Raw genomic sequence first — 27,584 nt, 5'->3', positions numbered from 1 at the left:
TTAGAGCAACAGGGCTTGCTTTAGCGGTGCACAATGGGAGCCGTATCTGATTCCCAGACCCCTTTGAGCTCTCTCCTTTTCTCCAAGGCTCTGAGAAGGTATTTAAGAATCTCCCTTCTGAGTGTAAACAATGTAAACTATAATCCATGCTTAGTGACAAAGCTCCAAAATGTGTTTTTCACTTGCAATGAATGTACCACACCAATGAAAGATGTTGCTAATGTGGGAAAATGTGAGAGGTGTGGGGATCGGGGCATATGGGAATCCCCTATATACTCTCTGTAACATTTATGTAATTGAAATATCTTTAAAAAAATAAAAACACGGAAAAAAATAGTAAACAATAAACGAACAAAAAGGATCGCCCTTCTGCCTGTCCAGCTTTCCTGCCCCAGGCCAGGGAAGGTTCTACCTTTGATTTTGCCACACCTAGCAAAGGATTGAAAAGTGACTCCTATTGCATCCCATGGTGAGTACAAGCAGCTCTATCCCATACTTCCTTCCTCTCTGGACACAACTGTCTCCTTCCCTAAATTATAATCCCCTATGAGGGCAGACACCAGGTCGTCTTGGGAAACTTTTGTAGCTTCTTTCCCTCAGCCTTCCTGCATGCCTTGCATATAATAGAGGAACCCAGGGACCGTCTGCTAAAACCCCTCCCCCAGAGGCTCCTCCTGGTAGTACTCTCTTCTCCTCTTTGCCCTACAAACTAATTGCTGTGGCTTCATAACTTTACACAGTCAGCCAAGAGTTTTCATACTGCGGCCTCTCTTAGTCTGTGGTCTCCAGATTCTCGCTTGGTTCCTGTCTTTCTGGAACTCTTCCAGATAAATCACAGCTAGTCATATCCATGCTGCACCTCTCCCCAGAATAGCCAGCCTGAGGAAAGAGTTAGAAGGGCCTTGGGAGAGCATCCAGGAAGCCCTGCATTATAGATGGTGAAACAAAACCCCTGAGAAGGGAAGGGACTAACCAAGGTCATGGTTCTGAATTGGGGCTAAAAGTCAGCTCCCCAGCTTCCCTCTCTGAATGCTGCCCTGGTGTCTTCCTCCTTTAAAGCTGTCTGAGGTTTTGTTGTTGTTGCTCTTTTATCCCTCCAGGAATCTCGTATTGCTTTTTTTTTTTTAATATATCAATTTTATTGTTACATATTAATAGAAAATAAATCCATCCAAAGAGTACAATCAATGGTATTTGGTGTAATTACATATTTGTGCATTCATCACCCCAGTCACTCCCAGAATACTTTTATTATTCCAATAATAATAATAAACAAAAATCAACCAACCAACCAAACAAACAAAACTCATCATCTCTCAATCTCTCTTTGCCTGAGTTTTTTTTTTTAGATTTCTTTCTTTCTCTCCCCTCCCTCCATTGTCTGCTCTCTGTGTCCATGCTCTGTGTGTTCTTCTGTGTCTGCTTGTATTCTCATTAGGTGGCTCCGGGAACTGATCCTGGGAACTTCTGGAGTGGGAGAGAGGCGATCATTCTCCTGCACCACCTCAGCTCCCTGACTGTGTCTCTTCTTTTTCTTCTCTGTGTTTCTTTTTGTTGCGTCATCTTGCTGCGTCAGCTCTCCGCAAGGGCCAGCACTCCTGCACGGGCCAGCACTCCGCGTGGGCCAGCTCGTCACACAGGTCAGCATGCCTTCACCAGGAAACAAACCAATTGGTTTGAAACAAACCAATTGGTTGAGCCACATCCCCTTGCCTGCCTGAGTTTTAAAAAGGGTCTGATCAGGCCTTCACCTTTCTGGCCATTACATCTGAAGAAGCAGTTTGATAGCTCAGCCAGGCCAAGAGGGTCTGCTCCAGCGGAGGACAAGTGCTCAGGACCCAAGGGAAGAGACCTGGCCCAAAGGAGTGGAGACAACTGCCAATTGCCCTGTGCAATGACTCCTACTGTTTAACCAGTTGAACAAATAGTGTTTTGCTGGAATTCACCCGGAGCATGAACTTGGTGAAGTGTTCACAGCCATTGGAACTCTCCGCCCACCCCATTGAATCTTCTTCTGGCGGCAGGGCTGTTTTGTTTTTGTGGCCTCAAGGTAATGTTTTTCTCAATAGCAGAGGCTAATTCCTGCCTGGGTCCTGACCAAGGCCTTTGGCTGCATGCTCTGTTGAGTTCTGGGGGGGAAGCAGGGAGTAGCACTGCTTTACAACCATTTTTTTTTTTCCCCACACACTGCTCACTTGCTCCTCAGTGAAGCCCTGGGGGACAGGCAAGGAGGCCCTTATCAGTCCCTAGTTTGTAGAAGATGACACCATGGCCCATGAGAGACTGATCCAAGTTCACACAGCAAGAGAGTGCTGTGGTCAGCCTAATGGTGGTTAAGCTACCAGTGTTCAAATTCGAGCCCTGCTTTACAAAGGTTGTTTGAATCCAGGTCCCCCCTACTCACCAGTTGTGGGACCTTAAGAAAATTACTTAATCATTCTTTGCCTCAGTTTCCTCACCTTAAAATTAAGATTATAGCACATCTCTCACTGGAATGTTAAGGGATTAAATGAAACAATATAGGTATTGTTTTACCCTGTGCCTGGCAGACTGAGTTAAGTTAGAAATTGTTGTTATTATATGAGATAGGACAAGTATACCTTGAGCTCAGATATGGATCTCACCAAGGGATCTTTAGGAAAATAAATTTCAAAAGTCATCTCTGCAAATACCTTAAAGGAAATCCTATTTATGAACTCATTCAATTTTATTATTTTTAAAAAATGTATTTGAAGTTTGTCTTAACTACCCACTATTATGATGCATAGCAATTAGCCACCAAAAGTCAGCAATTCACATAAATGGCTGACTTTATTACATTTAGATAGCCAAATAAAATGTTTAATTTTCTCTTTTTTTTGGTTATTCTTTGGAATCTGTAATAGAATACATGTCATCACGTTTCTACATCACATGAATCATTTAATCCTGATCACATGCACTGAAAATGACTCACATGAAGAAATAAAAATAGAAAAAAACAATATTACTCATAATATTCGGGAAGTGGGGGAGGGGAGGAGAAGGAAGCATAAGAGTGTTAATTTCCTATCTTTCATAGCAGCCAGTCAATTAATACTGCCTAAAATTGAAGCATATAAAACAAAAAAATCCATGATGACTTCAATCTCTGTTTTTCATAATGTATTTTCTTAACCTTGAAGTTATCTTTGAGGAACAATATCTCTTATGAAGAATAAACACATATTAGAAGTTCAGCAATTCCATTGACTTTACTTGAGTTTTTTTGTCTTCTGTTAAACTCAGGTAGAATTGTTTTATACCTTTTATTAAATAACATATAAAAAATGTCTCTTTAATAAAGTGTTTCTTTATATCCATCCATCCATCCATCCATCCAATTTCTCTTCTTAAATACCTGCCTATTGATCCTTCTCTCTAGATATACAAAGAGGGAGATATCTACAATGATTTTTGCCTGTATGGTTATTTCGGGGTGATATTTGTGCTCTTCTATATTTGAATTCTTTATAGTAAGCATGGATCATTTTTTACAAAAGTAAATATTATTACATTTTTTACAAAAGTAAATATTCTTAAAAAGAGAGGCATGCAACTGTAGTTTCCTCCAATAGTTGGGGTTTCTTTGCTCTTGACACCTTCCCCATGCCATATATTGTAGAACCACAGCTTCCAGGCTCATCCAACACCCATGATGCTCTCACACTCTGGCCCCTGCTCCCAGACCTGACATCAGGGGTTATTAGTACTGGGAAACTTGAGTGGCAGAAACTCTTTGCAGGGAGCCTCTGGGTGGTCTGGCAGGAAAGCATAGAACAAATGGGGAGAGGGAAGATAGTTCAGAGGACAGGGTGCCAGGAAAGGGCTCTGAGTCCCTGGCATTTTTTTCTTTCTTTCTTTTTTTTTTTTTGGTCTTACATATGAAAAGACCAAGTTTAGAGGGGAAGTGACTTGTCCAGAGGCACAAAGATAGCCACAAACATCTTTACTTCAAAATTCAATCTATCTTTTACTCTAAGTCCTATGAGTAAGGAGAGGACGTAGGGCCTAGGCCCTTATTAGTGTGAAAAGGGAGAAGGAAGGGAGATGTCAGGGAGTAAAAGAGGGATTGGGTCTACAACCTCCCCAGCAGCTAGTCCTCTGTTTTCCCCTTAGGTCGACCAAAATAAGCATCTGTAAGAACTGCAAGAACCCCTAGAGGCATCTGCACAGTTCACTGCACAGAACGTTCAGAATCAGAGAAAAGGAGTACTGGGCAGATGTTATGTCTGGATTTGAGGGAAGTGGAGTATGTTTGGAAGAGTCTGGCAGTCAATTCTTGTCCTCCTTTCTCTAACTGGGGAACACTACCCATGTTTCCCTAAATTCTGACAATATTTTATGTTTCTTTGGAATTGGGTGTGGCAGTAGGGGTGGGGAGGGGACTTTAACTGTTCTTGGGGACGGCCCCTGTCCAAGTCCAGGAAATTGTCAGCACCTCCCTGGTGGACAGCGCCATAACCACTAACAGAATCTTGATCCCCTCTCAGCAGGACAAATAGGCCACTGGTGTTCTGTGAATGATGGCTTGTTTTTCTCTTGTTATTTTTCTCTTTCCTTTCCTTTCTCTTTTTTATTTCTTAAAAATTCACTTTGTTGTAAGGAAGGTTCAATTCAAGAGGATTTATTCTTTAAGTGTATAAAAAGGAATATTAAGGGAGCGGATGTAGCTCGGTGGTTGAGTGCCTGCTTCCAGTGCATGAGGTCCTGAGTTCAATCCCCAGTGCCTACTTAAAAAAGAAGAACACTATAAAATGTGTCCTAATAAAGGACTTCTTTGGCAAAATGTAAGAGCCTGAGTGGTTGAGTTAGTAACAGCTTGGCAATGTGTGTGTCATGGTTCAGGAATCTTTATAACTGGTGACTGGATTTTCAGAACCAAACCAACATTAAGGACACATCATCTTGCAAAAATTCTTTTGGGTTATTTCCCAGTGCTAATGCAATATAGGAGAGGTTAGTTGGACACTGAAATTTTAGAATATGAAGGATATTCTAATGATTTAAGGCTAAAGTTCAGAATATTTGAAATGCGGGCTGTCCCCAAATTCAGAATTATGATTACTATGCCCGTAACCAGCAGTCTAGAATAACTCAGGTAGAAGAGAGATGTCTAACAGGAAGTGGAGAACACCCTGGATTTTGTGAACGCCTTGAGAATTAAAGTAATTGAAGGTACACAGACCTTCCTACTAAGAGTGAACAAAAAGGTTTGAAAAAGTGTGAAGGCTATCTATCTAAGAGATGAAAACTAGAATTCTGTCTATTCCTTCCCTCAACAGAAGTGGAGCACTGCTGCCAAAAGTTGTCAGGTGTGTGACCAGGTCAGATGTTGGCAGGAGAAGCTAGCTTCCATCGAGCTGCCTACAAAGCAGCCTTTCCCTGGGGAAGTCACCTTGACCAAGAGTCTGCACCTCAGCCTGCCGGGCTTGGAAACACAATTTAGTAAATACTGAGAGTGACTTCATTTTGCTCAAGACAGGGTCTCACTGTCCAAGCTGGCAAGATATTGATATAATTGTTCATTGTCAACAAGAAACAGAACTTCTTGGAACCTTGGCATTGACTGCCTGTAAACAATATTCCCTCTTCCTTTTGGAAAACCATCTGAGAAGACAGGTCCTAACAGGAAGGTTGCTTGGTGAGCTTGGGATCAGAATAAAAGGAGATAGTTTTATGATGGTGGTGTTTGATAGCAACAGGTTCTGATGTTCATGATGGGAGAACATTTGCCACTGAAACTGGTTAAGGCCTTGGGGCAGGTAACTGCCTGTCTCTTTGTGAAAGCAGATCTTTAAACAAATATTTGAGTTCAAGTAGTTTATTTGGGAGGTGGTCCCAGGAAATATTGCTAGTAGAGTTGGGAAGTTAAAGAGGGAAGAAAAGGAAGGCAATATAGGGTGTGTTATCAAACAGATTACCACTGTGGGTAACTGGATGCTTAAGCTAACTGGGAAGATACAATATGCATGTACAATATGTGGGTAACTGGATGCTTAAGCTAACTGGGAACATACAGTATGCACCTCAGTGTTACCCTGCTCTAGGGGCAAGCAATCGGAGATGTTTAGCCACTAACTCCCAATCATTGGTTGAGGATGCTCCTGGCTGGTTGGTGGGGTGGGGTGGCTAATTTGCAGGTATACCCAGCCCACTGCATGTGTGGACAGGATGAGCTCTGGTGGCCAAAGAGAGCCCTCAGGCTAGGAGACACAGGTGTGCAGTTAGAAGCCAGGCCAGTGGGCACAGAAATAGAGTGTGATGAGGGCATGAAAGTGGGGACACAGATAACATCTGCTATACCCTCTGTCCATCCCCATTTTGTGGTCAATTGTGCATTAGGCACTGTCTCGGCTTCCTTTCATGCCAATCCTTTTCTTCTGTACTTTTGTCACTGAACAATGATCTTTATGATTGGCCTATCCTTTTTAAAAATTTTTAAAATAAGTTTTGATAAAATAATTGGGATTTGCTCTTCCTACTCTTGACCCCATGAATAGTTTTGTTATTGCCTCTCCATGTGTTTTAGTTTCCTAGGATACACCATGAAATGGTTTGGCTTAAACAATGGGAATTTATTCACTTGTGGTTTTGAGGCCAGGAAAATATCCAAATCAAGGCATCATTATGACAATGATTTCTCCCTGAAGACTGTCATTCTGGACTGGCTGCCAGAGATCACTGGTTCCTCTGTCACATAGCAAGGCATATGGCAGTGACTCCTGGTCTCTTCCTTCTCTTCTGGGTTCCATTTCAGCTTCTTGCTTCCTGTGGCCCCCTTTCTTTCTGTCTGGATTTCATTCTTTTATAAAGGATTCCACTAATAGGAGTAAGACCATCCTGATTAAGGTGGATCACACCTTAACTGAAGTAACCTTACCAAAAGGTCCTAATTAAAATGGGTTCACAACCACAGGAATGGAATCCATTTAAGATCCTGCTTTTCTGGGGCACATAGAGCTTTAAACCACCAAAAACATGTTTCTAGGTTTATTTATAATGTGAGGGTTTTAGTGGTTTAATTCTTAGAATTTTGGGATGTCTACATGCTCTGCTTAAAAATGGTGGGGGTGGGAAGGAAAAGATCACTAACTGGAAAAGGAGGAACATTTACAAAAAAGTACATCATGTGTTCTGAAATTTTTGTGAAACTTGATAGCTGATTCTTGAGTTTATCTTGAAGAGAAAATACACAACCCTAGCCAAGAACATTTTGAAAAAGAACAATGGTGAAGAATTTGTCCTATCAGATATCAAAATATACTATATATATTAAAACAAAAAAAAAAAGCAAAGTATACTATAAAACTACAGTGATTAAAACATTGTAAGACTGGCACAGAAATAGACAACTCAATGGGACCTAATAGAGTCCTGAAACAGACTCATCTACCTGTGGGTTTGTAGTATATGATGAGTGTGGTATTTCAAATGAGGGAGTCAGGGCAGGAGAATAAGGTCAATTATACAATAAATTGGTGTTATTAGGAAAAAAATTAAAAATAAGTTAGACTCCTATCCCACACATGTAAAAAAATAAACAACAAATTAATTATATAACAAATGCTAAAGAATAAAGCCAAACCATTTCAGAAACAATGTGAAAGTGTTTTTATAATCTTGGGGTAAGGCAGACCATAAAAAGCAAGACATAAAATATGGAAGCCTTACTAGGGAAGAGACTGGAAGATTTGACTACATAATATTGAAAACTTTTGTGCAAATAAAGACACTATAAAAAAGTTAAAGGCAACAACAGGGAAGCCTTTCTGGTTCTCTGTCCTTCTCTTTCCGAGTTCTGTCTTCCTCTCCACAGGTCTCCCTCTTCCCCAGTCCCTGTCCTCCTGTCTCAGAATCTCACCTCCCCCTTTCTGAATCTCTGCCCCTTCCTTTCTGAGTCTCTGATCTTCCTTCTTTGTATTTCATCCCATTTGCCTCCTCTTCCCCTTCTCTGGGGGTCTTTACCCCTCTCTCTGGATTTTTTTTCACAGTCTCTAGAGGGGTCCTGGACAGAAAAACAGTGAACTCATGTAAGGACTGAAGAGGCAATAAGGGAAAAATGGCAGTGTGTGTGTGTGTGTGAGGGGAGGATTTCCTACTATGGATCTATACAAAAAAGCAAAACTGCTATTAGAAATTGGATAAAAAATATAAACAGGTGTTGACATATAAGTGAATTCACCCAGAGTGAGTCACCCAGATCCCCTCCTGTGGAGTGGGACACTTATTCCCTGTTTGCTGGGAGTTTTGGTGTCTCATGTCTCTTAACTGAGTTCCCTCCAGGAATTGTCCTTAATGAGAAGAGCTATAAGGTCGTGTGCCCTCCTACAGGGCAGCCCACATTCAGTGATTGTTCTGTGAGAGGGCATAAAAACCTGGCCTCTTTCCTTAAAGTGGGACAACTCCAAAGGACTATTCCAGTTCTGGAGCTCCTTGTGCTCTTTGTTACTAATGCATCACACTCCAGCTTCCCCTCTGCTCAATCCTACTACCTTCACGTTCCTCTCAGGTTTTGATCTGAAGGGCTTGTCTCAATAAACTTCCTGCACTCAAATCTTAGTCTTGGAATGTTCCCTGGGGGAAACTAAACTAGACAGTGGCTAAAAACATATGAAAAGATGCTTAATCTCACTGGTAAAAAGAGACATTCTAATTAAAACTAGTTATATGAAACAATGGCCAAATTTTTTTCCTATTCTTATGAAAGTCATACATATACATGTCCAAGAAATGCAATAAATGCAAACAGAGTAAACTGTAATAGACTTCTCCAAGACACATACTAATTGAAATGTCAAATGCCAAAGATAAGAAAGAATTCTGAAAGCAGCAATAGAAAAGCAATTCATCACATACAAAAGATCTTTGGGAAGCAGATGTGGCTCAAACAATTGGGTTCCCACCTACCATGTGGGAAGTCCCAGATTTGGTTCCTGGTGCCTCCTGGAGAAGGCAAGCTGGTGCAACCAGCAGAAGCAATGAGCTGGCGCACCAAGATGATGCAACAAAGAGACAAAGAGGAAAGGCAAAGGGAGACACAACAAATCAGGCTGCTGAGGTGGCGCATGTGATTGAGCACCTCTCGCCCACATGGCAGGTCATGGGTTTGGTTCCTGGTGCTGTCTAAAAAGAACATGAGCAGACACAGAGAGCACACAGCAAATGGACACAGGGAGCAGACAGCAATCACAAACAAGGGGGGGAGGGGTAAATAAATAAAATAAATCTTAGAGGAAAAAAAGATCTTCAATAAGAGTAATTACCAAATTCTCATCAGAAACCAAGATGCCAATAAGGCAGTGGTATGACATATTTAAAGTACTGAAAGAGAAAAACTGTCAGCCAAAATTCTTTATGTGGCAAAACTGTCCATTAAAAATGAGGGAGAGTTTAAGACATTTATGGAAAAACAAAATAGAGTTCATCACCAAAAGACCTGCCACATAAGAAATGCTAAATGGAGTTCTCCAGGTTGAAAGGAAAGGACAGAAGACAGCAGATTGGAGCAGTATGAAAAAGTGAAGATTTCCAGTAAAATCATATCCTCAGTTTATAACTCTACACTTTATTTCCTATTAGAGTTAGTATACAATTGAATAAGAAATAATCATATTTCTTTGTAATGAACATGCAAAATATAGAGGTAATGTGTAACAAATACAACACAAAGAGGGAAAATGGAAAGGTTTAGGAGCAGAGACTGTGCACGTTATTGAATTTAAGTTGGTATCTTTTTGAACTAATAGGTTATAGGTTTAGGTTGTTTAGTGTAAATCCCAGGGTAACCACAAAGAAAGTGTTTAAAATACATACAGAAATGAAAATGAGAAAGAGATTAATCAGCTACATCACAAAAGATCAGAAGCCTGCAATAAAGATATATAAGATATACAAAAATCAAAGGACAAAGTGGCTGAAGCAAATACTGCTCTACAGGTAATTACACTGAATGTAAATGGATCGATAGACACAGATAAGATCAAGAAGCACAATCCAACTATATGTTGATTACAAGAGACTCACCTTAGACCCAAAGACAATAAATAGGTTGATAGTAACAGGATATTCCATGCAAATAGTAAACAAAAGAGAGCTGGGGTAGCTACACTAATATGGACAAAATGGACTTTAAGTAAAAAACTGATACAAGAGAGAAAGAAGGACACTATATAGTAATAAAAATGTCAATCTGCTAAGAAGAAATACAATCATAAACATCTCTGCACCTAAGCATGGTGCCCTAAAATACATGAGGGAAACATTGACATAACTGAAGAAAGAAACAGATACTTCTACAATGATAGTTGGAGACTTCAAAACACCACTTTTATCAATGCATAGAATTCTAGACAGAATATCAATCAGGAAACAGAGAACTTGAACAATATTATAAATGAACTAGACCTAACATTGCACCCTAAAGCACATTCTTCTCAAATGCACATTAAACATTCTTCAGAATAGACCACAAATTGGATCACAAAACAAGTTTCAAAGTTTAAAAAGATCAAAATTATTAAAAGCACCTTCTCTTACCAAAATGGGATGAAGATATCAATAACAGAGGGAGAACTGGAAAATCCACAAATATATGGAAGTTAAACAACACACTCATAAACAACCAATAGGGCAAAGAAGAAATTGTAAGAGAAATCAGGGAATATCCTAAAAGAAGTGAAAAATGAGACTCTAACATATCAAAACTTATGGGATACAGCAAAAGCAGTGCTGAGAAGGAAATCTATAGCCCAACATGCTTTCATTAAAAAAAAAAAAAAGCTCAAATCAGATACCTATCCATACACTTTGAAGAATTAGAAAAGAATAGAAAACTAAACCCAAAGAGAGCAGAAGGAAGAGAATAATTATTACAGCAGAGATAAATGAAGTAGAGAACAACAGCAACAACAACAAAAAACTAATAGAATCAAAAAACCAGAAGTTGGTTTTTATTAGTCAGCAAAAGTGATACTGATGTAATATACCAGAAATCTATTCTTTCATGAAGGGTATTTATTTGGGATAGAAGCTTACAGTTACCAGGCCATAAAGTGTAAGTTACTTCCCTCACCAAAGTCTATTGCCACATGTTGAAGCAAGGTGGCTGCTGACTTCTGCAAGGGTTCAGGCTTTCTGGGTTCCTCTCTTCCAGGGGCTTGTTTCTTTCTAGGCTCAGCTGCTTTGCTTTCTCCACAAGGCCAACTGTACATTTACAGGCAAATGGCTCCTCTCTCTTCACCGGGTCTCTGCCCTGTCTAATCGAGGCTTCTCTCTGCTCCTCTGTGTGCTTACTTTCCAGTCTCCAGCATTAAACTCCAAATTCTGTTCTCTGCCATGTCTTTTCTCTGTGCGTCCCTCCAAGGGGGTGGGGATGCAACGTCCTATTGAAATGGCACAATCAAAGCCTTAATCATTATTATTTTTTAAAAGATTTATTTATTTACCCCCCTCCCCCGCCCGTTGTCTGCTCTCTGTGTCCATTCACTGTATGTTCTTCTGTGTCTGCTTGTATTCTCATCAGGTGGCACAGGGGATCTGTGTCTCTTTTTGTCGCATCATCTTGCTGCGTCAGCTCTCTGTATGTGTGGCACCACTCCTGCGTGGGCCACAGTTTCATGCGGTATGGCTCTCCTTGCGTAGAGGCCACTGCTTGTGTGTGGGGGCACCCTTACCTGGGGGCACTCTTTGCATGCAGCCGCACTGCGCATGGGCCAGCTCACCACACAAACCAGGAGGCCCTGGGTATCGAACCCTTGAACCTCCTATATGGTAGGCAGAAGTCTATCTGTTGAACCACATCTTCCCTTAATCATTATTTAATCAAGTAAAAGTGAAACCTCTGAATCCAATATAATCTATGATGACCATAAGGACAGACCAGTTTGCAAACATAATCCATTATCTATTTTTGAAATTCATAAACAATATCAATCAAACTGCCACATGGTTCTTTGGAAAGATCAATAAAATTGAAATACTTTTAGCTAGACTGAGATAAGATACAAATAACTAAAATCAAGAATGAAAGGGGGAAGATTACTACCAACCTCACAGAAATGAAAAGGATCATACAAGGGTACTATTAACAGCTGTATGCTAACAAATTAGATAACAGAGATGAAATGGACAAATTCCTAGAAGCACACAAACTACCTACACTGACTCAAGAAGAAATAGAAGATCTCAATCTACAAATAACAAGCAAATAGATTGAATCAATAACCAAAAACCTCCCCACAAAGGAAAGCCTAGGACAGATGGCTTCACTGGTATAAAGTCTATCAAAACCTTCAAAGAAGAATTAACACCAATCCTGCTCAAACTCTTCCAAAAAATAGAAGAGGAGGGAACTCTTCCTGACTCACTCTTTGAGGTTAGCTTCACCCTAATTCCAAAGCCAGATAAAAATATCACAAGAAAAGAAAATTATAGACCTATACCTCTCATGAAGATAGATGCAAAAATCCTCTATGGAATACTAACACATTAAAATAATTAAATACCATGATCCAGTGGGATTATCCCAGATATGCAAGGATGGTTCAACAAAAGAAAAATCAGTTAATGATTTACCACATTAATAGGGAAAAAACCCATGTGTTCATTTCAGTTGACAGAAAAGACATTTGACAAAATTTAGCACCCATTGCTGATAAAATCATTCAGGAAACTAGGAATGGAAAGAAATATCCTTAACATAATAAAGAGCAAATATGAAAAGCCCACAGTGAACCTCATAATTCACTGGTGAAAGACTGAAAGCTTTCTTCCTGAGATCAGGAGCAACACAAGGATGCCCACTCTCACCACTGATATTCAACATTGTATTGGACGTTCTAGCCAGAGCAATTAGACAAGAAAAGGAAATAAAAGGCATACAAACAGGAAAGGAAGAGGTAAAACTCTCCCTATTTACAAATGACATGACCCTAAGCATAAAGAATCCTAAAAAAACCCACAACAAAGCTACTAGAGGGAGTAAACAAAGTCAGCAAAGTGTCAGAATACAAGATCAACACTCAAAAACAGTAGTGTTTCCATACAGTAGTATTACTAGGACTAGTACACTTGTACTAAACAAACAGAAGAGGAAATCAAGAAATACATTCTATTTATTTAATAGATGAAATGTCTAGAATGTAAAGGACTTGTACATAGAAAACTACAAAATGTTGTGGAAAGAAGTTAAAGAAGATCCAAATAAGTGGAAGGACATTCTGTGTTCATGAATTGGAAAACCAAATATTTTTAAGATGTCAGTTCTACTCAAAGTGATATACAGATACAATACAATTCCAAAAACAATTCCAACAGACTTCTTTGCAGAAACGGAAAAACCAATCATCAAATTTATATGGAAGGGAAACAGCCCTGAATAGCCAAAATGACCTTGAAAAAGCAGCACAAATTTAGGAGACTCACATTTCCTAATTTAAAACTCATTACAAAGATATAGTAATCAAAACAGCATTGTACTGGCACAAGGACAGATATACAGACCAATGGAATTTAATTGACAGTTGAGAAGTAAACCTCACATATTTGGCCAACTGATCTTCAACAAATATGTCAAGTCTACTCAGTGGGGAAAGAATAGTCTTTTAACAAATGGTGTTAGGAGAACTGGATAGCCACAGGCAAAAGAATGAAGGTGGACCTCTGCCTTACATCATATACAAAAATGGACTCAAAGTTGATCAGAGACCTAAATACAGGAACAAAAACTGTAAAATTACTAGAAAACACAGGGAAATATTTTCAGGATGTTTGTGTTAGGCAGTGGTTTCTTACTTTAAACCAAAAGTATAAGGAACAAGAAGAAATAGATAAATGGGACTTCATCAACATTAAAAACTTTTGTGCATCAAAAGTGTGTATCAAGAAAGCAAAAAGGCAATCAACAGAATGGGAGAAAATAATTGTAAACTATATATCTGATAAGGATTTAATATCCATGATATATGAACAGCTTCTATAACACAATTAACGAAGAACACATACCAAATAAAAAATGGAAAAAAGACTTGAATAGACATTTTTCCAAAGAAGATATACAAATGCCAATAAGCACATGAAAAAATGCTCAAAGTCACTAGCCATCAGGGAATGCAAATCAAAACCACAATGAGGTACCAGCTCACACCCACTAGTATAGCTACTATTAAAGATGTGGAAAATAGAAGCTTGTTTGCCATCTCAGGGTATATGCATGTGCTCTTCTTTCTGCCTGGACACTCCTTCCTAGATAGTCACATGGTTGGTGCCCTCTCAACCTTAAGATCTCCTCTCTAGGACTTCCAGGAAGATGGTTGACTAGAAAGATAGCTGGAGGACTGGCTGAAACAGCCTAAAAAAGATCTTCTAGGGTTTAAGACACCAGGAAAAAGCTGGACACTGCCTAGAGGAGAGAGGGACAAAGGAGGGAAATCAACTGTGAGTTGAAACCAATGGCTGCTGCCAGCATTATACCCCACACTAAAGACACTTTAGAATTCTCAGGCCTCTGGGACTCCAGGGATCTACCAGGGTGCCCCAAAATACATGAAACAAACTGTGGGAAATCTGAAGGGAGAAACAGATATCTCTACAATGATCACTGGAGCCTTCAACACCTCACTCACATCATTAGCTAGAACAACTGGACAGAAGATCAACAAGGAAACTGAGAACTTGAACAATATGATAAACAAGTTAGACCCAACAGTTATACATAGAACACCTCATCCAAACTCAGCAGGTTATACATTCTTATTAAGTGCCCATGGATCTTTCTCCAGGATAGACCACATGTTAGGGCATAATGCCGCTCTCAATAAATATAAAAAGATTGAAATTATACAAAGCACCTTCTCAGATCATAATGGAATGAAGCTGGAAATCAAAAATAGACAAGAAAAAAGTGAATTCACAGATGTGTGGAGGCTGAACAACATACTCCTAAATAATCATTGGGTCAAAGAAGGAATTGTAAGTGAAATCAGTAAATATATTGAGACAAATGAAAATGAGAACACAGGCTTATCCAAACTTAGGGGATACAGCAAAGGCAGTCTTTTTAAAAATTTTTTTATTTTTTTATTATTCATTTTTAAAAAGTATTACATTAAAAAAATATGAGGTCCCATTCAACAAAGGCAGTCTTGAGATGCAAATTTATAGCCCTAAATATCTATATTAAACAAGAAGAAAGAGCTAAATTCAAAGATTTAATGGAAAAACTGGAGAAAATAGAACAGCAAAGCAACCCAAAAACAAGCAGAAAGAAAGAAATAATAAAAATTAGAGCAGATATAAATGAAATTGAGAACAACAACAACAAACAGTAGAGAAAACCAACAAAACCAAAACCTGGTTCTTAGAGAAGATAAATTAAATTGACAAATCCCTAGCTAGACTAACAAGGGAAAAAAACAGAGAAGATGCAAATAAATACAAACAGACATGAAAGGGGGGAAGTTACAATTGACCCCACAGAAATAAAAAGAATCATGAGAAGATATAATGAGAAACTGTATGTCAACACTCCTAGATGAAATGGACAAATTCCTAGAAACACACAAACAACCTACACTGATGCTAAAAGAAATACAAGAACTTAACAAACCAGGAAGCGGATTTGGCTCAACTGATAGAGTGTCTGCCTACCACATGGGAGGTCCATGGTTCAAACTCAGAGTCTCCTGACCCATGTGGTGAGCTGGCCCAAGCGCAGTGCTGATGTGCACAAGAGTGCCCTGCTGCATAGGGGAGCCCCATGTGCAAGGAGTGTGCCCCGTAAGGAGAGCCACCCTGCACATACAAAAAAGCACAGCCTGCCCAGGAGCGGTGCCGCACACATGGAGAGCTGATGCAGCACAATTATGCAACTAAAAAGAGATACAGATTCTAAACTTAACAAACCAATCACACTTAAAGAGCTTTAATACATCATCAAAAATTTCCCAGCAAAGAATAGTCCAGGACCAGATGGCCTCACAGGTGAAATCTACCAAGCATTTCAAAAAAATTAACACCAATCCTGCTTCACCTCTTCCAAAAAATTGAGGAGGAGGGAAAATTACCCAACACACTTTATGAAGCCAACATCACCCTAATACCAAAGCCAGATAAAGATACTACAAGAAGAGAAAATCACAGACCAATCTCTCTAAAGAACATAGATGCAAAAATTCTCAACAAAATACTTGCAAATAGAATCCAACAGCATATAAAAATTCTTATACATCACTATCAAGTGAGATTTATTCCTGGTATGCAAGGCAGATTCACTATAAGAAAATCAATCAGGGAAACGGACTTGGCCCAGTGGTTAGGGTGTCTGTCTACCACATGGCAGGTCCGCAGTTCAAACCCCGGGCCTCCTTGACCCGTGTGGAGCTGGCCCATGTGCAGTGCTGATGCGCGCAAGGAGTGCCATGCCACGCAGGGGTGTCCCCCACATAGGGGAGTCCCATTCTCAAGGAGTGCGCCCCGTAAGGAGAGCCACCCAGTGCGAAAGAAAGCGCAGCCTGCCCAGGAATGGCGCCGCCCACACTTCCCGTGCCGCTGACGACAACAGAAGCGGACAAAGAAACAAGACGCAGCAAATAGACACAGAGAACAGACAACCGGGGGAGGGGGGAAATAAAATAAAATAAAATAAATCTTTAAAAAAAAAAAAAGAAAATCAATCAATATAACACACCACATTAACAAATTGAAGGGAAAAACCCACATGATCATCTCAATCGATGTAGAAAAGGTATTTGACAAAATCCAGCATCCTTTTTTGATAAAAACACTTCAAAACATAGGAATAGAAGGAAAATTCCACAATATGATAAAAGGCCTGTATGAAAAACCCACAGCCAACATCATACTCAATGGGGAAAGGTTGAAAGCGCTCCCTCTAAGATCAGGACCAAGACAAGGATGCCAGTGTCACCATTGTTATTCAAGATTGTACTAGAAGTTCTAGCTAGGGCAATTAGACAAAAAAAAAAAAGTTAAAGGCATCCAAATAGGAAAAGAGGAAGTAAATCTCTCACTCTTTGCTGATGACATGATCCTGTACTTAGAAAATTCTGATGTATCTATGACAAAGTTACTTCAACTAATAAATGAGTTCAGCAAAATGGCAGGATACAAGATCAACACACAAAAATCAATATTGTTTTCATACACTAGTACTGAACAATCTTAGGAGGAAATCAGGGGAAAATTCCATTTAAAATAGTAACAAAAAGCCTCAAATACCTAAGAATTAATTTAATCAAACAAGTACAGGACCTATATGCAGAAAACTATAAAACAATGCTAAAAGAAGTTAAAAGGGGCATAAACTAATGGAAAGACATTCCATGCTTATGGATTGGAGGAATATTATGACGATGTCAATCTTACCCAAACTGATTTATAGATTCAATGTAATACCAATCAAAATCCCAACATCTTACTTTAAAGAATTAGAAAAGGCAATTACCAAATTCATTTGGAAGGGAAAGTGCACTCAAACAGCCCAAAGCATTCTAAAGAAGAAGAGCAATGTGGAAGGAATTTCACTGCCTGACCCTGAAACATATTACAAAGCTACAGTGGTCAAAACAGCATGGTATTGGCATAAAGATAGACACATTGCTCAGTGGAATAGAATTGAGATCCAGAAATAAACCCTCACCAAATGAAACAGGACCCCTCTTTCACTCACTATACAAGAATTAACTCAAAATGGATCAAAGACCTAAATATAAGAGCCAGGACCATAAAACTACTAGAAGAAAATGAAGGGAACCAACTTCAAGACCTTGTAGTATGTGGTGGTTTTGGGACCTCCTCAAAATAAACATTTTTGCACGTCACAGAATTTTGTCGAAAGCGTGAAGAGGCAGCCAACTCAATGGGAAAAATATTTGGAAATTACATATCTGATAAGGGTTTAATTTCCAGGACATATAAAAAGATGTTACAAGTCAACAATAAAAAGACAAGCAACCTAATTAAAAAATGGATAAAAGACTTGAATAGTCATTTATCTAAAGAATAAATACAAATGGCAAAAAAAAGATGAAGACATGCTCAACATCACTAATGATTAGGGAAATGCAATATAAATTACGAGGCATCATTTCACAGCTATCAGAATGGGTACTCTTAAAAAGACAGAGAACAACAAGTGTTGGAGAGGATGTATAGAGATAAGAACACTTATTCACTGTTGGTGAGAATGCAGAATGTACAGACACTGTGGAAAGCTGTTTGGCAGTTTCTAAAGAAGTTGAATATAGAGGTGCCACGTGACTCTGCAATACCACTACTGGGTATATACCCAGAAGAACTAAAAGCAGTGACACAAACAGACATCTGCACACCCATGTTCTTAGTGGCATTATTCATGATTGCCAAAAGTTGGAAACAACTCAGGTGTCCATCAACTGATGAATGGATAAACTGTGGTGTATTCACATGATGTAATATTAAGCAGTTGTAAAAGAAATGAAGTCCTAAAGCATATGACAACATGGATGAACCTGGAGGACATTATGTTCAGTAAAGCAAGCCAGACACAAAAGGACAAATACTGTATGATTGCATTATTATGAACCAAATATATAGTGTAACATATTGTATGATTCAAAAAATAGTTTTTAATGTATCCAGGACATTTAATTGAGAAATGGATGTTTTTATTCAACTGTATTTTCTTTTTAGTCTTTAATTGTTTATATTTTCAATTATTAAGTGTACAAAATAAAGGTAAAAAATATGTGGAAAATAAGTGTTGGAGAAGACGTAGAGAAATAGGAACACTCATACATTGTTGGTAGGAATGTAAAATGGTGCAGCCAGTTCGGAAGGCAGTTTGGTGATTCCTCAGAAAGTTCAGGATAGAAATACCATATGCCCTGGAAATACCACTTCTAGGTATACATCCCCCAAAATCAAAAGCAGGAACTTGAACAGATTTTGCACACCAATACTCACAGTGGAATTGTCAAAAGAGAGAAGCAACCCATGTGTCCATCAGCTGAAGAATGGATAAACAAAACCTATTATATATGTACAATGGAGTATTACTCAGCTGTAAAAGGGAATTCAGCTCTGATGCATGCTACAACATATATGAGCCTGAAGATATTGTATTGTGTGAAATTAGCCCAACACAAGAGGACAAGTACTTTATGATCTCACTTACAGGAAATAAGCAGAATATGCATATTCAGTAAGTCAGAAATGAGAATACAGCTTACCAGGACAAGTGGGGAGTTAATATTTAATTGATATAGAGTTTCTGTTTGGGATGATGGAAAAGTTTCGGCAATATATGATGGGGATGGAGGCACAACTTTGTACATGTAATTAGCTCCATTAAATTGTATATTTTAAGAGGGATAAAAAGGGAATTTTAGACGTATATAAGTTACTATGTACACATCCTGTGATGGTTAGGCTAATGTGTCAACTCAGCGATAATTGTGTCCAGTTGTTTGGTCAAGCAAGCACTGGGCTAATTGTAATACAAGGACATTTATGAGCTTTAGTCATCCGCGAGTTTACTGCATAGATGGCTGATTACATCTGCATCAGCCAGGGAGATTGTCGTCAGCAATGAATGACGCTTTATCCAATCAATTGAATGCCTTAAAAGGGGAAGTAATTTCAGCATTTGGAGAGAATTTCCCGGCTCTGGACAGCCAACGTCTCCTGGAAACTCATCAAGAACACTCGTTGGACTTTCATCAGAGGCCCTGGTTTGCAGCCTGCCTACAGAACCTGGACTTATGCATCCCCATGGTCACGTGAGAGACTTATGAAACCTCATATGATTTACAGATATCTCCTGTTGATTCTGTTTCCCTAGAAAACACTGACTAATACAAACACACATACACACACAAACCCATAGAACTGTGTAACGCAAAGAATGAACCCTAGTGTAAACAGTGGGCTAATGTTAATAGCGTAATTGTAATAATATTATTTCATGAATTGTAACAAAGTTACCATACAATGCAAAGTGTTGATAATAGGGAAAATTGTGTAAGAGGGGGTTTGTTAGAACTATGTTTTTTCTGCATGATGTTTCTATAAAAATCTATAACAGCTCTAATAAAAAAAACCTGTACTTTCATTAATTTTGACAAATGTACCATACTAATGGGTGGTGTTAATAATGGGGGGAAGATATATAGGAAATATTCTGCATGGCTTTCCTGTAAACCTACAACTTCTCTAATAAAAATCTAAACTAAGATAGTCTTCTGGAAAAAAAATAATCCTACAAGATTGGCAAAAATTTAAAAGGACATAATATTCAGAGTTGCTGAAGGAAATAGATACTCTTGTACATTGTTAATGTGAGGGTATCTTGGTACAGCCTTTTTGAAGGGCAATTTGAAATAAAAATCAACATTTGAAATGCGCATATCCAGCACTTTTACTTCTAAGACTTTACATTAGGATGTACATCATTCCATATGAAGATGTATAGTATGATATTCATTTTAAGCTTATTTCTGTAGGAGAAAAGTATGGAAAGTACATGTACACATGTGTGTGTATAAACACATATATGAATTGTAAAAGGTCTGTAAGATACCCACCAAACTCCTAGTGGTAGTTATAGGGTGGAAGGAGTAGGGTGGATGTGGAAGTGTGAAGCAACTTTTTACTTTGTGCTTTTGTGTTGCTTTAATATCTTACATTAAAAATGACAAAATAAATCTGATATGCTAGTATCATCTTCATTATCAATATTTAATGGTCAGTATTAAAACATTACATTCTATGCTATAATAGACATGCATATATTTTGTTTTGCACAGATCTGAAGTGATAGATTATGTTTAAATATATAAATTTTAAGGACCAAGAACTGAGAAAAGCCTTCCAAAAGTTAGTTTCATAGCTAATGTCCATTGAACCAATTAATTCCAGGAGTGGGATGATTTTGCATCAGAAGTCAGTGTATTAGTAACAAGTCCATTAGAAGTTGTGTGTTTATTTATTTTTTTATACTTAAAAAAATTTTTTCTCTCCCCTTCCCCCCTCACTCCCCCCAGTTATCTGCTCTTCTGTGTCCATTTGCTGTGCATTCTTCTGTGACCACTTCTATCCTTTTCAGTGGCACCGGGAATCTGTTTCTTTTTTGTTGCATTGTCTCGTTGTGTAAGCTCTTTGTGTGTGCGGTGCCATTCTTGGGCAGGCTGCACTTTCTTTCGCGCTGGGTGGCTCTCCTTGAGGGGCACACTCCTTGCACATGGGGCTTCCCTACGTGGGGGACACCCCTGCTGGCATGGCACTCCTTGCTTGCATCAGCGCTGCGCATGGGCCAGCTCCACACGGGTCAAGGAGGCCCAGGGTTTGAACCGTGGACCTCCCATGTGGTAGGTGGACGCCCTATCCATTGGGCCAAAGTCCACTTGCCTTAGAAGTTGTGTGTTTAGATACAAGTAACAGAAAACCTGAACTCAGCGAGCACAAGCCCCTTAAGAGGTTTTTGATTCCATATAATGGGAAATCTGGAGGTAGCGCTACACCAGATTGTTCATTTAGTGTTTCAGCATGTTATCAGGGACTCAGATTCCTTCCATCTTCTCACTTTGACCAACAGAATATAAGTTTTATCCCTTCAGCGAGCTCCATTTAGTGTCACAAGATGGCTGCTGCAGGTCCAGAATCACATGGTGATCTGTGGACATAAAGATGAACAGAGGGACTGTTGATTCCTGTCTATCTCATTTTCAGAGCAAAAAACCTTTCTCAGAAGTTCATAGTAGATTTCCTCATATTCACTGACCAGAGCTGCCTCCTAGGTCAATGGCTAAATCAATGCTTGTGCCTAGACAAATTGATATTTAGTTGTGTGGGTGAAAGTTGAACACCTACCTGAACAAGCCTCATCTAGCAAGGAAAATTTTAAAAAGAAGCCCCTTCACTAAGCATGCTTTATCTGCAATACTAATCCTTTTTATTAGAGTCATTTATTCAGAATAAAAGGAAATTCTGCCATTCCTATGGAGTCAGTCACACAGAAGTCTGAAATATTTTAAATGCAGTGTCATTGCCATTTATACATAAAAACGGTCTTCACAGCTACCATCATAATTGTGTTGATTTCCTACATACAATCAACTTCAGTCTTGTAAATTCAGTTAATTTTCTTCCCACATTAAAAAAAGTGAATGGCCTAATTTGCATTTATGGAGATTACTTTTGTTGTCAAAATCAAGCTTTTTTTGTTGTTGTTGTTATTTGTTTGCTTTTTATATCAGCCTTTGAGGAACTTGAGAAATCTGCTCTGTCCTGTCCTTTTCCCTTGACTGAGATCTGACCTTTGTGTCAGATGTGTCCATTAGCACCTGGGGACCCTGAGAGGTGGCAGCAGGTGAACATCTCTCTGGGATTTGACTGTCCTTAGAACACAGCAGAAAGTCCACATGGATGGCAACAGAATTACCATTTTGTGAGTTGGCCTAAGGGAAGTGTCCCGAACAACAACAACAACAGCAATGGCTGGGACTGTAGTTGTGAGTCTTTTGTCAGCTTGGCAAATCTATGTGCTCATCCCCCACGCCCATCAGGTGCAACTGGATAGGATCTTCAATGCCCACCTGGAGCAAGTGAGGTCCCGAGAAGCCAAGGGTAGAAGCAAGGAGGACAGTGGCAGGACTCAAACCCAAGTGTCAGACATGCATATTCCTGAGGCGGTCCTCTCGCAAGCCTCAGGGAGGGCATCGCTTGCTGGAAAGCCCTCCCTTCTATGCTCCTACAGGTCCTTGGCACTTACAATTTTGCTAGACTGGAAGTATCACTGTGACTCCTGAGCTATTCTTCTAACACCTGGGGGTGGGGGGTAGAAACCCCTGTTACTGTTACTATCAGGGGTTCACATATACCTTTGGAGTCCAAAAGATGCAGCAAAACATTCTTTTAATGTTCTCATCAAGCCATTCGCTGGTCCATATAGAAGAAGCTTTGGATAACCAAATAGAAGCTCCCTCTGGTCAGATCCTCCTCTGTCTTTACCTCCTCCATGATATCCTGTTTCTTTTTTCCACTCTTTGGCCTCCCCCAGGGTCCCCACTCCATTCTAGAGTGGTGACATTATATCCAGAAGTCTTCAGGTCTTAGTGTCTTTCAAAATTATCACAGAGAAGCAACCATAAAACAAGCTATTATCTTTCTGATATTTATTGCCCTAGTTAACTTGGGGATTTTATGCCAACAGAGTTTCTGTCACTCTACTCTGACCATCTAGAGGCATGCCTTTCCCACGAGTGGTGGTGGGGGTGTGTAGGAAAGAAGTACGTGGGAGGGAAGGAAAACCCCACCTGCTACCTCTATAGGTCGTGCCCTCCACCAGGTGGTGGGCTCCTTGCAGGCAGGCATGCATGTATCCCTCCTATCCCCACACCCCACACAGGGTCTGCTGCAAAGTAAAGGCTCAATGACTGTTGGATGAGTGAGTGAAAATACTAGGGCTATAGAGAATCAGACTCAGGGACATTCCTGAAGCCTGTCCTTGCCCACGCAGTGCAGCCCTCTCAAGTCCTACCATACCCAGTACACTGCAGCTGGTGTGTCTCATTTTTATTCATTCATTCAACTACACTAACAACTGTGTGCACTGACTCTGTGCCAGGGCCTGTGCTGGGCACTGGGTTACAATAGAGAACAAGGCTTGGTTGCATACCTCTAGGAGTTTACGAGTTACTCTGGAGGAACCAGACAAACCACTCAGAACTATCTGATCCCTGGGAGGATTGAGTCGACACAGGGCATGGCAGGAGCTCAGAGGAAGGGCCTAAATCCAGAGAGGGGAGTCAGGGAAGGCTTGACGTGCTTTCCAGAAGCTTTGAAGCCCCTGACCACAGATGGGGAGAGGGCGAGGGGAGCCAGCAGAGAAGGAGCTTGTCTGCAGTGAGCCCAACAGAAAATGTTGGTGATTTTCACTAGCCTTTGGCCGGGAACAGGAGTGAGAAGCCTCAAATGTAGCTTTGACACTGTTTTTCTTTCTTCTGGACAGCTGCCACGTGCCGCCACAGAGAGCATTTCACGGGTAGATGCATATTATTGCAATGTGTTTATCTAGGAAACCAGAGCCCAGCTCCAGCATCTGGTTTTCAGCATAACTCTGAGTGAAGGCCAATTTTCCAGTTGGGTTAATGAAAATAAAACTTGGGAAGTTGTGGGTTGGCTGCATCAGGGGTTGAGTTCTGGGCTCATGCAGGGTCACATTGCAGAGCGGAAGGGCTCGGGCAGGTCAGGGATTCATTGTGGCCTGGCCCTGAAGCCGGCACCCAAGGCAGCCGAGCACTGGGAGGGAGGCTGTGAGGAACATGCCCCAGGGAAGAATAGATGTCTTTGGTTTCTGATTCAACCTGACAAAAGTTAACTGAGCACATACTGTGACCTAAGCACTGGGCTGGGTGGTGGGGTAGGTGGGACACAGATGTAAAGCAGCACCTGTCCCTGGCCTCCAGGAGCTCAGGGCAGTGGTGGGGAGAAGCCCTGGCCAGACCAGCATGACGTGGGCAGCCTGATGAGCAGACTTGTGACAGCCCCTTCAGCACTCACCACTTGAAGCTCTGACTTTGGGGTGGGAGAAGGACTCATGTTTAAAACTGCATTTCAGGGAGATCTGGAACCCAGAACTGAAAGTCCACAAATTCTATCTGCCTCTAAGGTCTGCTGATCCTGCATGTTCATTTCATTTTCCCGTCTTATTGTAGAATGAGTTTCTCTCTCCAGACCACAGGGCAGGAAACACGCTTGTCCACAGCTCCTGGGTTCACATGATTCTCTTTTTCTCTCTTTTAATCCCCCAATTCCGAGTTCCTTGGGGGAAGATATTACTTGGCGCTGGTGGGTGACAGGTCACTCTTGGTAAAAGCAGTCTGTGCCTCGGGTCAGAGTCACATGTGCACATGTGGCTATGGGGAGCATCTCTTCATATCCCATGTCGGGGGGCTTATGTCTAAGTAAAGTGCTTTGTAGCACAATCACAGACACAGACAGCATCTCCTCTGACACTCTCTACCTTTGTGAGGAGGCAGGGCAGGGGAAGGGATGCTAGCCTCGTTGATTAGTGTCAGAGCAGGGCTGGACCCAGGGCTCCTTACTCCCTGCCCAGTGCTCTTTCCACTACACTCTGCTCCTTTGGTCCTGATGTAAGGTCAACTATTGTGAAATCTACTGGACCTAAACAACTGTAAAATGAACAGTGGTGATTAAAGAGAATTTTCTTAGAGGGCCTTGGAGTGAACTGGGAGCCAAGGACCAGAGGGTGGCTACTTGCCACCCTTGTGGAAGCTATCAGAAGGTGTGTCATAGGTCCCGAACAGGGGAGTGAGGATTCTGGGGGAAGGATGTGCCCTTACTCTCATCTTCTTTTCCTGGGGGTTGCTTCAGAGGATAGAATATAGGGAGGGCCAGGCCAGGGCAGGGGTCTCTCTCTCCCAAGTCCTAGCTCAAACTAGGGAATCAGAGTCCCCCAGTAGATTTTAGGGAAGAGGCCTTTCCCAGGGCCAGAGAGGAGGGTTCTTAACCCAAGTCAAATAACTGGCTCCTGACGGACCCAACAAGAAGGAAATTTGTGCTACAGGCATGACATTTTCTCTCACTTCATCACCTGATTATGGGAGGTGGCGCTAATGTTCTCCGGCTGCTGTCAGTTCATGTCTGCCTTGTTGCCCCCCCCCTAATGTTTCTCCAGCACCTCGTGACTGGAAGTAATTGGATCCTCTCACTTCTAGCTCTGAAGTGGTCAGTGCCTGAGCCTGTCTTGTCAGAAGCTGAGGTCCCTACTGCATGGGGCTTGGACTCAAGTCTTAGGACTGGTCGACCTGCCATGTCTCGCTGGTACATCTGTAAGTCTAGGTTCCTGCCTCAGCACCTTCCTCCTAGCTGGCTTGGTTATACTGTCCTAAATCCACCTGCCGGGGCCTCTATCTTCACTCACAACTTTTGGGCCTGCTTCCCACTCCCTCAGCCACTGATGAAAGGAATCCTGGGTTCCATGACACAGCTTCACCTGGTGCTATGGCATCCCTTGACCTCCTGTCATCTCTGCCTCATGGACTGGCTGTCTCTAATCCTGTGGCCACCCAGAAATGTCCTCTGGATAGTCTGCTGGTCCATTTTGCAACTGGACTGGAATCGTTGACTCAGGGTTAATGAGGAGACTCCATTTTCTCTTGTTCCTCCCCTGGAATTATTCTGCCAGCTTGTTCTTAAGACATTTAGTATGGGCTAGCTTCTTCTCCCACTGGGCCCTGCCCAGAAGTGTTCTTTCTTTGCATTTGTCTCTCTTCAGTTGTTTGTAAGGGTTTGGATTCCGTAGGTAGCAGCTGTTCCCCCAAGGAGTAGGTCTCACAGTGTACCGAAGAGGGATCCTGACATTTTACAGTCAAGTCCCTAGAGTCCCATGGGTCATCCTGCATCAGCTCATTGACCCATGGGATTAACAAGAGTCCAAGAAGTTCTGCTCCAGGTAAAGAAAGAGAAAGGCAAACTACATCCCTCTCCTTCTGATTTTAATTTTCCCTCCCATGATATAGGCAGGTGTCACCTCACCACAGTCAAGGCTAACCATTCCTAACGTCTTTCTCAATCCAGATTCTGAAATGTCATTGTCCACATCTCTGAACTTGGGTGTATAAGGTTCCTGCAGGTGCATGGCCTGTTTTGGCAAATTGTTCCTAGGACATGCTTTCATTGCCTTTTTCCAAGGCTGACATTCCCTCATCCATCTATCCTTCTATCCATCCACCTAGTTGTTTAATAAATGCTTCTTCCAGGTTCTATGCTAGGCAGTGGAAACTCAATGATAATCCAGATGTTGTTTATTCCCTTAAGGAGACCAGTGTCTGCCTTGCAGCCCTGCTTCTGTCTCCCTGTCACCTCTCAGCTGGAGTCACTGATGTGTCCCCCTCCAGGTCCAGGCTCATCCTTGTGAGAGACAGTCGTGGAGGAGACTGACAATAAATATGTAAATGTATACTTAACTGCTAATTGACTAAATGTTACATAGGAAATAAATGGGGCCAGTAGAAAATGACAAAGAATTCGGGGAATCTACTTAGAAAGAATTGTAGGAGTGGGCTTTCTGGGGAGGTGACCTTTAAGCTGTGATCTCTAGGCTATGGTAGAGAGGCAATAATATACAGTCATCAGAAACAAAAAATGATAAGGCCCTGAGGTGGGGAAGACAATGAGCTCAGACAGCAAATGAGAAAGTGCCATGAAATGTCAAGGAAGGTGGACAGGAGACATAGTGCACAGCTTTTTGGCCATGGTGAGAAATTTGGATGGGGAAAAGACTTAGGCAAGGAGTGATGTGACCCAATTTATATTTTTAAAAGTGCAAATTTTTTATTTTTAAAATGGAAGCATTCTATATTATATGTAGTATATATTTTTATATTACATATATATTTATTTTATACAAGTAAAACTAAATTTTAGAAATAGAAAACAGTTTGGAGGAGACCACATGGAAACAGGGAGGCCAACTAAGAACCAGCAATCTTCCAGGTGACCAGTGATCGTGCCTTGATCTAAGGTGATGGCATCAGACATCCATT

General features: G+C 40.8%; 1 protein-coding gene across 2 annotated transcripts in view; it reads left to right on the top strand.

The window, feature by feature from the left end:
• The window catches only part of AMPD3 (adenosine monophosphate deaminase 3), a 176,976-nt gene that overhangs the window by 24,401 nt on the left and 124,991 nt on the right, over nucleotides 1–27,584 (top strand). The window contains exon 1 of one of the 2 annotated variants that reach the window (XM_058305756.2): nucleotides 19,774–19,796. The exons of the other annotated variant lie outside the window; for it this stretch is intronic. The gene's annotated coding sequence lies outside the window, so the exon portion shown is untranslated. Of the gene's footprint in view, nucleotides 1–19,773; nucleotides 19,797–27,584 lie in introns of those variants that run through there. 2 annotated transcript variants of the gene reach the window in all.

Source organism: Dasypus novemcinctus, chromosome 10 (genome assembly GCF_030445035.2).
Source record: "Dasypus novemcinctus isolate mDasNov1 chromosome 10, mDasNov1.1.hap2, whole genome shotgun sequence".
Classification (NCBI taxonomy): Eukaryota; Metazoa; Chordata; class Mammalia; order Cingulata; family Dasypodidae; genus Dasypus; species Dasypus novemcinctus.
The sequence above is the reverse complement of the archived record's forward strand: the minus strand, read 5'-3'. Positions and strand labels throughout refer to the sequence as shown.